Source organism: Falco punctatus (genome assembly GCF_963210335.1).
Source record: "Falco punctatus genome assembly, chromosome: 6".
Lineage (NCBI taxonomy): Eukaryota > Metazoa > Chordata > Aves > Falconiformes > Falconidae > Falco > Falco punctatus.
The window spans coordinates 47743551-47756567 of record NC_137585.1 but is presented as its reverse complement, the minus strand read 5'-3'; positions in this window follow the sequence as shown (position 1 = coordinate 47756567).

The following is a 13017-nucleotide window of genomic DNA, read 5'->3' as shown; positions in this document are numbered from 1 at the left end:
CCGGCGGAAGGGGTGGGCGGGGCCCGCCCGGGCCGGGACCCGACGGCAGGACCCGGGGGAAGGGGGGGCTGTGCCTGCTCCAGCCCGCCTGGGCGATGCGCGGCGTTTCGTGAGGGCTCTGGGCAGAGCAGCCCGGCTCGGCCCTCCGCTCCGTGCTCTGGTGCAGCGCGGGGGGCACCGGCGCTGCCCGAGAAGAAACCGGTACCGGCGAGAAAAGGTTATGCTGGGGAGCGCAGCGCCCAGCGCAGCGCTGGCGGCTCGGCCCGAGGCTGCCCAGCTGGCACAGCCGTGATTTCAGTAGAGACTTTTGTCCGGACCTCAAAAAACCTCACCCCCAAAACCTCACCCCGGACAAAGCGTGTGCAGCTGAACCATCGCAAATGGCTGCGGGCTGACGGTCGGTCGGAGCTGCGCCCGCAGCAGCGCCGCGCCTGCCGCACCTTCCGCCTGCGGCTGCGAGGTGCGCCGGGGCTGGGGGAAGCGCTGGTTCGGGCAGGTGCGGGGCGAGCGGCCCGGCAGCTGGCGGGCTGGGCAGCTTGTCCCTCCCTAGCCTGCTTGTGGCAGGCAGCTCAAGGCCGCTCTCAGAAGCTAGGCTGGCAGGTTATTTCGACAGCAAGACACGAGCTTGGCTTTGAGCACGTCTGAAGTTCACCATTAGGAGTGTGTAGGGACCCAAACTTTGAACAGACCCAACAGGTTAAACGCTGCCGGGTGCATCCAGAAAAGCTGCCCACGGGCGGGCAATAAACCATTAACACGATAGCCATCTGGACAGGGCAGTGTGCTCGCTCTGGCACCTGTGAAGTCAGAGAACTGCAGAGATAGCTGTTAGCTTTAAAGCTTGCTCTTCTACTGCTGGAATAGAAAAGACTTCTGGCATTTGCATTAAGTGAGAAGAGAATGCCCAGTTTAGACACTTGTAGGCTTAAGTGTTTTCGAGCCCAAACGTCTCCCTGAGGATGTGTGGCTAAAAGCATGTGGAGGGGTCTAGGTCCACAAAAGAGCTTAGCTACCAATGTGGAACCGTTTAAGAGCACAAATACCCCTCCAGGCGTGGTTAGTAAATTCACCTATTGTGTATCCTACATATGAACTTGTGAAAAACAGTCCGCAAGATCTTTTTTCATTATGAATAGCATGTTGTATAGTTACTGAACTTATGGGATGCACGTGCTCCAAAATCACGCAAGGGAATGAGTAAAACCTAACATTCGTGGAAAGCAACAGGGAGAAGAACTCAGGTGTGCTCTGCCTGTTGCAGAAGAGGAGTCACCAACGAAAATAAAAGATGTTACAGGATTTTTTTTAAAAGTTATAAATGCTTCTTTATGCTTGTAAACTGGCAGCTTCTCAGAAGATTGAGACAGGCTAGACCTGCAGATGCTGATGTTCATGACAACTTCTGCCTACAAGACCTAGTGATGGACTGTATTTCAGCTAGCACTGCATACAGCACTTGGAGATACATCTGAGTGAGCCTCAGGGTAGTAACTCAGCTATTGATACCAGTATGGCCATGACAGTAGGACTGGCGCTTCAGCTGGGAAGGTTCAGTGACTCAGAAGGTCCCTTCCCCACTTCTATGTGTTTCAACTATGTTAACAATTCACTTTCTACATATACTCCTCTCTGACTGCAATGCCTCAAGCCTCAGGCCTTATTCTTTTACTTTTCCAGGAAGAGATGTGCGCTCCCATTTCTGGGCAGGCCCCAGCTCCAACAACCTATGATTAACTGGTGGGTGCAGCTGTCACCAGGTCTCCTTCAGAAATCCATGATAACGGCAAGCAGATGGCCTTCTGAAGAGTGATGGCTTATTGGTCGTAATACCGGTAGAGGCATGGAGAGGAAACCATTGTGAAACAGCACATGCACATCTATCAAAGTAATCATCTATACAGATCTAACTTCAAACAGTCGCTGTGGGCTACAAACACCAGTCCCTGACAGTAATCCATCAGCACTTCTGGGGTGGGTCTAAGATTCCTATGTCTTCTCAATTCCTGGGCTTTTTAGTCCTGCTGTCCAAAATCTATTTGCTGGATGTCGCAAGAGCCAGAGCCACTCTGTGTAGAAGCAAAGCAGGCTTATTGTCTGGAAATGTATCTTACCTTGAGTCGGTGTTACACTTTCAAGTTTTTTTTTTTTTAATTTTATTTTATTACTTTGGTTTTTTTTGTTTCGGTTTTGGTTTCTTAAATGAGCACTGTCCATTTAGCCTAATAATAGTAATTTGGGTAAAATACCTCAATATTTAACCCAGGATGGTCTCACAGGGCAGAATTCATCTCATATAACCCGCAACATTTACAATACACATCTGCCTCTGAGCAGTCACTTTACGCTGCTTTTATATTCAGTGCAGATCTAGGTACATTCTTGTACTTGAAACATCTGTGTTAGAATAAAATGAATCATGCCTTTGAATTGTTAGTCTCAGAGAGTCTGGATGACCTAGATGGTATGTGCGTATCTGCAACTGACCCTGTGAATGCCCCCCATGACATAGCTCGATAACTACGTAAATACACAGTATTCAAATTATTGTAGAGTTGCCCTACCACCCTCATATTTTTACATGTATTAATCACAAGCACAACACACACTCATGAAGCCTGTATGACACTGACTTTCTAACCTAGAGGACATACTATCTGGTACAAGCCAATGAGCAGCCAGAACAGCTTATTTTTAACGTCAGGATACTGTAGATTGCATAGGTGTGCAGGTGTAAGATCAAATTTTCATTTTTCTAGTATATTCATATGGGCATGGTGGAGATGTGCCAGGAAAGGAGTTTACATAGGGTATTTAATTGTGAGAAGATCTTGCTTTTCAAAATGAAAAATAGGCAAATATTAACAGAAACACTCATGAATTGAGCCAAACAACTTCCAAGCTTGGATGCCCAAAGGTAGGTTCCTCAGTCAATTTTATAGATGCTAAATAAGTAACTGCAGTCTTGAAGTGGTGCCTGCCTTGGTTGTGAACCCAGAAATGCTTCTTTTTGCCTGTCTCTACTCACCCCACAGAACAACTTGGGGTGCATATGGCTGGGTGCATATGGCTGGAACCCTGCTGCATCCATCACAGGAGCTCTCTGAAATCCTCATTGAGAGGGAAGCCGGTGTGAGTGTGCAGTCAGGTTATACAAGTGCATGATGCTGGAGCAAACATTTTTATTTTTTTTTAATTTGTATGGAAAGCAAGGAGAGCCCTTTGAAACACGATGACATATTTTCACTTCCAGTTTCCTCCTTAGCTTCTAGCTGACATTTTGCCATGCCTTGTGGGAGGAAACCACAAGAGGATTATGTAGGGTGTTTTCAAGAGCACTTGCTTTTTCAAAATCAAAGCAGACAAGATACTGGAATCCTGTTCTGCAAATGGGTGGAACTGTTTGGCCACATTTTTTCTAATATGCCTGAAGCACAGAGATTCTGCAAATAATGCAACTCCAGGTCAACGCTAGCTGAGTCCTGGGGAGAATTTCACCTACCTTTAGGCCTGCAGATCAGAGAGGGTTTTGGACAAGGAGTTGGAGTATAGATCCCAGATTTCTGCAGCTATTCGGGGGTGGGGGTGGGGGGGGTGAGCATTCATGCCTAAAATATCCTGAACTTAGGGACTTCCCTCACAGAAAGGTGCACCAACAACCTGATTCAGCCCCTTAAGACATCTAGGCCAGTGGCTCCGCTATTGTGAGTCAGGGTCCTGCTGCAGAGGTGGAAGAGGTGGGCTGTACTAGCTCCATCTCTAGAAGTAAACTGAGTAGTGCCAGAGCACAGGGATCATCCACACCAATTAATCATCAACACAATCCCTGGCACAATTTTGGTTCATGCCAACTAGTACAATTCCAAGGTTTCTGCCCAGTAGGAAGCCACACCTTAGGGTTTTTTCTTAAGGTGGGGAAGAAAGTCTTATAATTTAATTTGGAAAGAAAAAGGGCCTGATTTCTGCAGAGACAGCACTTACACAGATGGCCCTGGACAGGAGGGATTTGCAGTGGTGACCACTGCTGCTGTTCTTCGCTCGACTGCTCTGCCACAGCAGCAGCAACAGAACTGGCTTCAGCGTTGTTGGAAGCAACAGCAACAGAGGCAGAAGGAGGAGGACCCACAGAAGAAGCAAGGGGCATGGAAAGGAATATGAACAAGGAGAATGGAGTGTTGTCCCCCAAAAGGGATGAGAAGTTTCTCCTGCATTTCACCCTCACCACTAGAACAAAGGGCATCTGGATTTCACAGAGACCATCTGGTTTTCAGGCTGTCTGTTGGCTGTCTGTGACTACTAAACATCTGATTACAGTCTAACTCAGATTTCTGACAACTGTCCTGAAACCTGGCAGTTTGGCATGTCCAGGAAAAAAAAAAAAAAAAAAAAAAAAAGGAAAGCCTTTAGCTGTGAATATGAAGCTGTGCTCCCAAATCTCTCCTTCCACCCCTCCCAAATCTCTCCGTCCACCCCACTCCAAATCCCTCTTTTTTGTTTGGAAGCTTGAAATTACAGTGTAAGATGACAAGTTGGGGGCTGAAGGATCACAACTGGTAAGTTTTAAGATGAAGTTACACCTTCCAAAAACAGTAAAGATGGGAATAGGTGTGCACAAGGGAATACTTCCCTCAAAATTATTGCCATCTCCCATACACAATTTTCTTTCTCTTTTTTGTCCTCTTTTACTTTGTCTTTATTGGTCCCTTTATCTGTAAAATGCCACTGAGGAAATACTAAATCAATAATCCAAGACAGTAATTTCTCACAATGATATTGAGAAGCTAATTGTGAGAAGAAAACAAAATCTTAGACAGATGGGGTCAAGGATATTTCCTTTCTCAAATAGTTTCAGCTTTCAAACTTGCAAAGTCAATTGTGCATGACATTCAGGGGCAAATAAGGCCAGGCTCAGCAGTTTGTTACTGAAAGGGATAGGATGTTCCTGCTGTTGAATAGAAGGTAACACACAAAGCAGTTATACTACTCATGTCTCTGCATACATCTCATTCAAACAAGATGGGTCCAAAATTAGGTACCTAGATTTGAGGTCATGGCTAATTAATTTGCATTTTTTTTTCTTATTTGAAGCTTGAGCTGTCTGAATATTCATGCAGCTCTAACTTTGCTCTCAGGTTCCAATAAAGACAGTATCTTGGTTAACCATTCCTGGCCTCATAGATCCAAGAGGCATAGTGTACAAAAGCTGAAACGCTCCACAAAAGGTCTAATAATCTCAGCACTGCAGAGCCCTTTAGGTAAAAAACATTTAAACTGATATATACATTTAAGCTGAGTCTGTTATGATGCAGTCTAATTTTGGTGTGTACTGCTTGGTGAAATATTTGTGGGCAGCTTAGAAAAATGGATGAACTTTTATATAACATCAAGAGAGAAAGCAGCCCATCTTGCCACTTCCACTGTGTCACTGGCTGTTGGTACTGGCTGCTAAATCATAGATGTTTATGAGAAAGTTCCAGGTCTATATCAACTAGAAAAAAAAAAAAAATCAACATTACTAGATTCTTTGGTTGGTTTCCAAAACTCCGTGTTAACTGAAGAAGGATTTGCCACCAGAATCTGTTCTGCTTCCAGACAGTGTCCCTAGTGATACTGCAGTAGGACTTACACCCCAGGTGTGTGTTCTTAACTCTGCGCACTCCAAGTTTCTGCTAGTCAGTGAGTCCCTCTCTGTGATAAAAACCTTATGAGGAGATAGAACTGTATCTTGTTTGGAAAACAGTTCTCTCTGGAGGAAGTGATTCAAACTTTTATTGATACTGTGACTGTAGAGATGTTGATGATGCTCAGGAAAGAAACAGGGCTGGTCCTTCTTTCCACAAAACTTAAATAAGTTTTTGGACCCTGCTGCTGCTTCTAATATGACTTGTAGGTCTAAGTTATGATCAGTCAAATAGGACCCATAAAAACAACTGCTACAACGAGCATACTGAAATAATAGCTGCCTGTGCAAAAGATACCTAGGTGGGGCCTGACACTTCAGAAACAGAGAAAATGGAAAAGAGCAACAACTGCAAGTGAGGGAAAAAAAAAGTCACTGAAGCAGGTAAGGTCCTCGTTGCTTGTACTGGGCAAGCACTTACAACAAGGGTGAAGCTCACCTGCATGACTATAGCCACCTGCTGCATGGAGGGCTATATTTGACCTGGCGTTCATAGCCAGTGGAAGAAGATGAGTACTTACAGGGTGCCACATAGATGAGTTAACAGGTGCTCCACCAGTGCCTGTTTTGAAGTGGGATGATGTGAGACCCCTTAAAACGGTGACAAGCTAATACTATTGTACAGATACAGAGCATCTGCTGTGCCAAGAGATGGATTCCCTTAAAACCAGCCATGGCCAAAATGCTTCTCCCCAACTGTCATTTTTACCTTTGTGCTTCCTCGTGCGTCATGACATTCACTGAGTTTGCAAATTGCTAACACTATCCCATGATATCTCCATTACAGGTATTAACCTGACTGTTTAGAAGCTGGGGGGGCTTTATGATGCTGTATCTGCACCATTCTTTTTTGCATCTTCAGAAATGCATGTTAAAGTTATTATTTCTTCCCCTTTGCCTTAGCCCACAATACACATTTACATCAACCCCCCTCAGCAGCCTGTTTGAATGCATGCTAACTCTGGATACCAGTGTACCACTACAATAATAAAGACATTCACTGTAAGAGTCCCCAGTGTGCCTGGATTAGTAAAGTCCTCCTCCCATGGAGTCTGGTCGTGAAAAATCCACATAACACATGCTCACTGTCCCCCACCCACCACAAATGACCCACCACTCCCCAGCATCCTGCAACAGCCGTAAGACTGTAGTCCAAGAGGCCACAAAAATTATGGTGTGTCCCAGCAGCATACTGGGAGAGACCAAGGATGATGGCAGTATTTCCACTCTCTGGAAACCCAGGGATTTTCTATTTGAAGTGTCCAGATAACATCAGAAATAGCTGCAATGAGCCCCATGTTATAGAAGAAAACAGAAGAAACAAACCAAACCAAAGCCAGCAGCTGCAGACAGTTGGACCTGAGGGGAAACGTCCTATCTACACTTGGAGGTGAATGTTGCTTTGAGGGTGTCTGACAAGCAAACCAATTAAACATATAGTGCTGGTGCAAATATACGTAACTGCCTTCAAACATTTCCAAGCGATGTACGTGTCTGTGTGATCTCCAGTGTGGGCAGCCTTGACAGACAGCGGAAGAGGGACTGAAGAGGATCAAGAAGGGCTTTAAAAGAGAGAGAAGATAGTCAGTTCATAGAGACACTTGAAAAATGGAAAATGAACTGAATAGCAAACAGCAATTTTTGGGGAAATGCCTCTTGGGACTGAGGGTCCAAAAAAGAAAAAAAAGATTCTGGCAGAAGAAATGTGAGAGAAGGGAAAAAAGAGAAAATTAATATGAGACGGGAGGATGAAAGGAATGAGGGAGCACAAGAGATTTAGCAGTTCAAATTGCGAAGAAGGATGGAAGGCAGGTAACCAGGGAGATGTCAGAACTGGTGATAGACACTCTGGAGTATGAATGGAAGAATAAATCAAAATAATCAAAAAGAAGAGCTAGTTAGGGCACTGGGACAGTGGCAGAAAACATTTTTCAGCATATTTTAAGTGCCAAAGTTAGCAGGCTCATTTCCAGAGGCTTCCTCTGTAGAAAATGGAAAGAGACAGGCTCCTTCAGGGAGCATATCAAAGCAGCAGTTTCTTTCTGAAGAGCCTGTTCCTCCTTCAGTTAGAAAGGAAACGTAGGGAACCAAGCTGCATAACCGAAGTACATACACTGTACACCTAAAGCAAACACATCTCAAAATAACACCAACTAGTACATGTGAACAGAGATGGTTTGGGTAGCAGATAGTGGAAAAAGGGAAAACAGCAGAAATAAAAGAAGGAAATTCTGGAAAGACCTACTCAGAAAAAAAAAATAATTTTTCATTGATCATTCTGGTGAACATTTGACAGTCCTTTCTCATACATTAACTGCAAGTAAACAAACTAGTTGAATTGTAATTCTGTTGATGCAAAATTGAACACCTTAAATAAACAAAAGATCCCAAAGCCATGAGAATAAAGTTCAAGCATGTAACTTATTTATCTGTTTGAGTTAAAGAAGTAAAAACTGTACCACAATTTTATTTCCATACTAATTGTTCTCTTGAGCACATAATTATGCATGCCACATTTCACTGTGTGGGCAGTCCATAAATAAATCTTGAGATTTGTTTTTTTTTAAATGGAAGAGCAGAATTCTCCAGCAAATACATTATAGGCTCGAAATCATTCAGATTTAAATGCCCAGTATTCAAGGATAACTTACTTCCTTCAGTCCTGAGGCACTGGCTATTAATTTTAAATGGTGTGTTTGTATTAGGGATCTCACAGTCTGAAGTTTCCTTCTCAAGACCGTTAAGCACTCATGTTTAAATTATTTTCCTTGCAAATTGCATTCGTTCAAATTTCTGTGGAATGCAAAAAATAAATAAAAAAACCACACAGCCAAGAAGTTTTCATTCAAAATGTCAATATTTATTGTCAATGTCAATGAATTATTTCTGGGACTTTTATGCATCTCTCTGGCTCTTTTCTCCCTATTGATCTCTTTCTTTGCAGGCCACTCTTTTTGTCTTTGTGTTCCAAACAAGCTAAGCATGAGAGGACAAGCACTTCAAGAGAACAAGTTGTTACCCTGAAAGACTTCCCATGATTAGGGTGTGAAGCAAAGAACTTTTGCAAACCTACACCCCTTCAAATTTAGGATTTGGATAGGATGAGGATTGGAAATGGTATAGACATAGAATTAGGGTACTATGCTTCTTCAGATATTTAACTTGTTAAGTTTACTGTGGTGTGTTAAGGCATAAGACACTGGCAAATTGCATCACATTCTTGTGGTTGCCCACAGACAGCACATAGTCTGTGCAAGAGGGCCTTCTAAACATACTGTTTGGAGCTTTGGACACTGCAAATCCAACTAACTGGAAAGAAGTTTATAAAAGTATACTTAGAAATGTACTGTAGTGGTATTCTTGGAAATAAAGAGGTGATAATTGTGGGACATCTCTGTACCAAGAAAATCCCAGTGCTCATAATACAGGTGCCATGTGACTATTTCTAAAGAATGCAACCAAATTTCACAAGGAATATTGGTGATGATACTGGTCTTCTGAATAGCCTTGCAGAGTCATTTTGTCATGTCCAAATACTATAAACAGAAGAACTGACAAGAAAAATAATTAAACAGACAGCTAAGAACATCACCAAATAACACTGTGGAAGATTTCTCTAAGGTAGTGTTAAACCAGGAGAAGCAAAGTCAGTGCTGATGGTAGTCAGGTAACTAGCTATACTAAGCCCAGCAATTCAAAACAGCAGTGTATGGACAAGCACAGCCAGTCGGAGAGGTTAGAGTGGAGCCAAACGCTAACTGATCTTTGGTAACATAAAGCACCATCAGCAATGAACTTCCATTTCACCAAAATCTGAGCAGGCTTTTCAAGGTGATAATGATGCTGTGCAGGAAGCAGTTGTGGTTTTATTAATTTTACTGGAATCAAAATGTTCCAGAAGTTAAAGAAGTGCATTTTGACTTAAAGCATTGCATTGTGAGAAAAGCCAAACTGTCTAATTAGAAGTCAATGATTAATGTTGATATATTATTCCTAATAATAGCTACAACCAAGAGGAAATTTAACAGGCAGCTCCATGAACAGAGGAGAAAATGGAATGTGGATCCTCATAGCTCTGTGTCTTGGGGTTGGCTGGCTTGTGTGTTTAAGAAGCTAAGAACCATTTCCTGCAGTTGGATGTCTTTCAAGCCTTTCTTTTTCACTGTTATCTAATAGAAGTTCAGCTGCTGCAGTCTTCCTTTCAACAAAAACATTTATGGGATCCCTATTTTTTGTTCATCTACTTTCATGAAACTGGTGGCACCTTAATATCGCTGAGACCCTTACCCCTCTGTAAATTTGGTCACAGTGTTCAATGATTATTGGATGGAGGGCAAACACCTTCCACATGCATACATGTATGATCCCATGCCCCTGATTTCCTAAGCAAATCATCCAAACAAAACTAAACAGAGTTTTTCACAATGACAAATCATAACACTGTTCCCAGAAAAGGCCAAATGGAGTACAAAAAGGCCAAAGATTTGCTTTGGCAGATTTTGTTTGTTTTTACCAATGCCCAGCTATTTTCTGATGAGGTTTCCAAACTGATTCCTGTGTAAGCGGAAGAGAACAGAGCTCAGACTCCCAAACCCAGATCTGGCACTACACAGGAGAGTACCACTGATCATGAACTGCTCTTCATCTGCAAACTCAGCTCAGCTGGTGCAGGTACAGCTGAATGCCACACAATCTGAAACTGCACACTCAAGCAAGGAATCACTGGAAGTCGGAGGGCTCCCAGGCTGCCAAGGCAAATTGCAAAGGGTCTTGCATCACTGCCAAACAGCATTCACTGTGCCTCCAGTGCTCTCCTGTCTCACTTTTAGTTGCTTTTGCCCATGCCCACATTTGCCTACAAGCAGGAGAACCCCTTAAAGTGTATTTCTGCAACTTAGTTCAGAGAGGTGGGCAGCATTTCTCCAAGTGCAGGGCTTGATATATTTGTCTCATCTACAGAAGGAAACCCATGGCACCAGTCCCTCAGTGCCAATTCTCTTGAAAAGGAGCAAGGAGGGACTTCCTTCCAAGCAATGCAGACACTACCAGTAACACCTCACAGAGCTGTCCAGTAATGGAAAGGAGCCTAATACCAGCACAAGGAAGGAACTGTTTGGACCCCATAGGGCAGTCTGGGATTTGTTTAGGCAGATCGGTGGCTTTTTTAACTTGAGGGTGCTGGAAGATGTTGGTCTTTTACTTCCTGCTATTAAACACCAAATCCCACCAATACCGTTGGATCTACAAGAACAGAGTCACAGAGCCAGTGAGCTGAGGGACTGCATAAGACCCGGTGAAGATGGGACAATGTGGTACAAGAAAACAATGAAATAGGCTTTCTGAGTTTGGAAGACATATAAATATCTATTGTAGCAATAAGAAAAAGCAAACACTTGCAGTTCTGTGTCTGTTACACAGCACAAGCCCACCATGTTCCATGGAACTAATTTCATTTCATGTGTGAAAAATCCAGAAGAAAAACATTTAGCCTTTTCCTCCAGGTCCACTTACTGTGATTTAGGACATGGGTATCATACAGATTTGCTGCTGGTTCCTAAGATGGAAACTTCCGAATGGGAGGATCCGGCCTTTCTTGCCATGTCAATCATGATGACATTTGAAAGACGATTTGCTTAACACTCCTGTAAAAAGAATCAGAGATGCCACCTGACCAGAGTGGCATGCATTTCCTCATAGCTGCTTGTGTTTAAGTTAAGAAACATGATCTGTTTTCCAATACATGTTATCACTTGTATTTACATTATGTCAAAAATGACAAAGAAGCAGAATCAAACCTGTATTCACCTCATGTAGTTAATACTTTAAGTGCATGTTATTGTTTGAATGGTTTAAGCAACATAATACCTGAAAGAGTGCAAACAAGTGACACCGAGCATGAAGCTCTGAGCAGCACAAGCTGTGGGTCTGGGCAGGAGGCTGCTTATGTCCTTCCTGTGAGAAAGCGGGCATGGTTTTTGACAACACGTATTATTTGCTGGACAACAGCAGTTCATTGCCCTGTGTGGGAAGGTGCTGGTTTTGATTGAAGCTTTGCTGGGAGGGTTTCTCATTTTTCATGTGGTCAAAAGCTAATAGCAAATTAGGGCAACCACCTCAGATAATCAATAACTCAGTAGCCTAATTGGTAGGGGTACAGAATAAGTTTGTTTCTTGCTCTTCCTTAGCAGGACATCTAGAAGCTGTTATTCATTGTATAAGTAATTAAAGAGTAATTGAGCCAGAGAAACTGACACCCTGACCTGCTGTGGTGAGGTTAGGACATGCCCCTTGCAGTACAGTGGCCAGCTTCTGTATGTTTAGGGATCTTTATACTCCCAGATGGGCATCTAGAGGCCAGACTAACAGAGGCATGATTTCATTGCTCAACCCAATAACCCTGCCAGACCAGTCTTCCACATGCGTCCCCTCCTTCTAACGTGCCTTCAGTGTCATGGTTTAACCCCAGCCAGTAACTAAGTTAACTCTATTCCTGCTGAAACCAGGACACTCAGAACTACCTCCAAATAGCCTGCCAAACTCAGAGCTCCCAAGGAGATAAAAAAATGCTCCATGAGCTCTCTTTGGCTGTCGGATGTATCTGGCCAATCATATCTGTCTAAGATATCGAAGGCTGCTAGAAACCATGACTGAAATCAGATGAAGACCTTGGGCTGAACCCAGAGCACTTGCAGCGAAAACTGCTTCTGGCAAATCCAAATGTGAATAAAAGCCAGGAGAGGCTGGACAGGAAAGATACTTACCTACCTGCCATGAAGGAAAACTGGGGAATTTTTAATCCTCAAGCTGGTGATGACTTTTACTAGGAAAACAACTCCAGCATAGCACTTCGCCAGTGCGCAGTTCAAGTGGGAAGGCTGCTGTGCAGAGCTACCGAGCCCTTGTCGCAAGGTGTGCTGTGTGTGCAGCTGTGCTGCTATCAGGCCCACCTTAGACAGCTTTGGCATCCTTACATCTTAAGCCCTCACCTGGGGTTTCTAACATATGGCAAAGAGGCCAAACGTAGTATTTGCTGCTTTAGTCCTGTATGTGCTGCTAGCTGTAGAAACAGGTGCATCTCCACCACTTGATATCCCTGGCCTTGAAATCCCATAGGTGTATTTGATGTGTTCCCCTGTGGGTAAGGTATGTGAGGCTCCATCTGTGATATTCCTGTGCACTTTGACTCTTGAACCTACAATTAGTTGAAGAGTGTTAGTAAAACTTCCGTGAGCACAGTGCAGGTAGTGGGGATTCCCTGTCATATAACTGCAGTGTTCCGCAACTCGCCTTGGCAAGTCTTCTATGATACCTGAATCACTGAGACTGAGTTATCTTCCAGA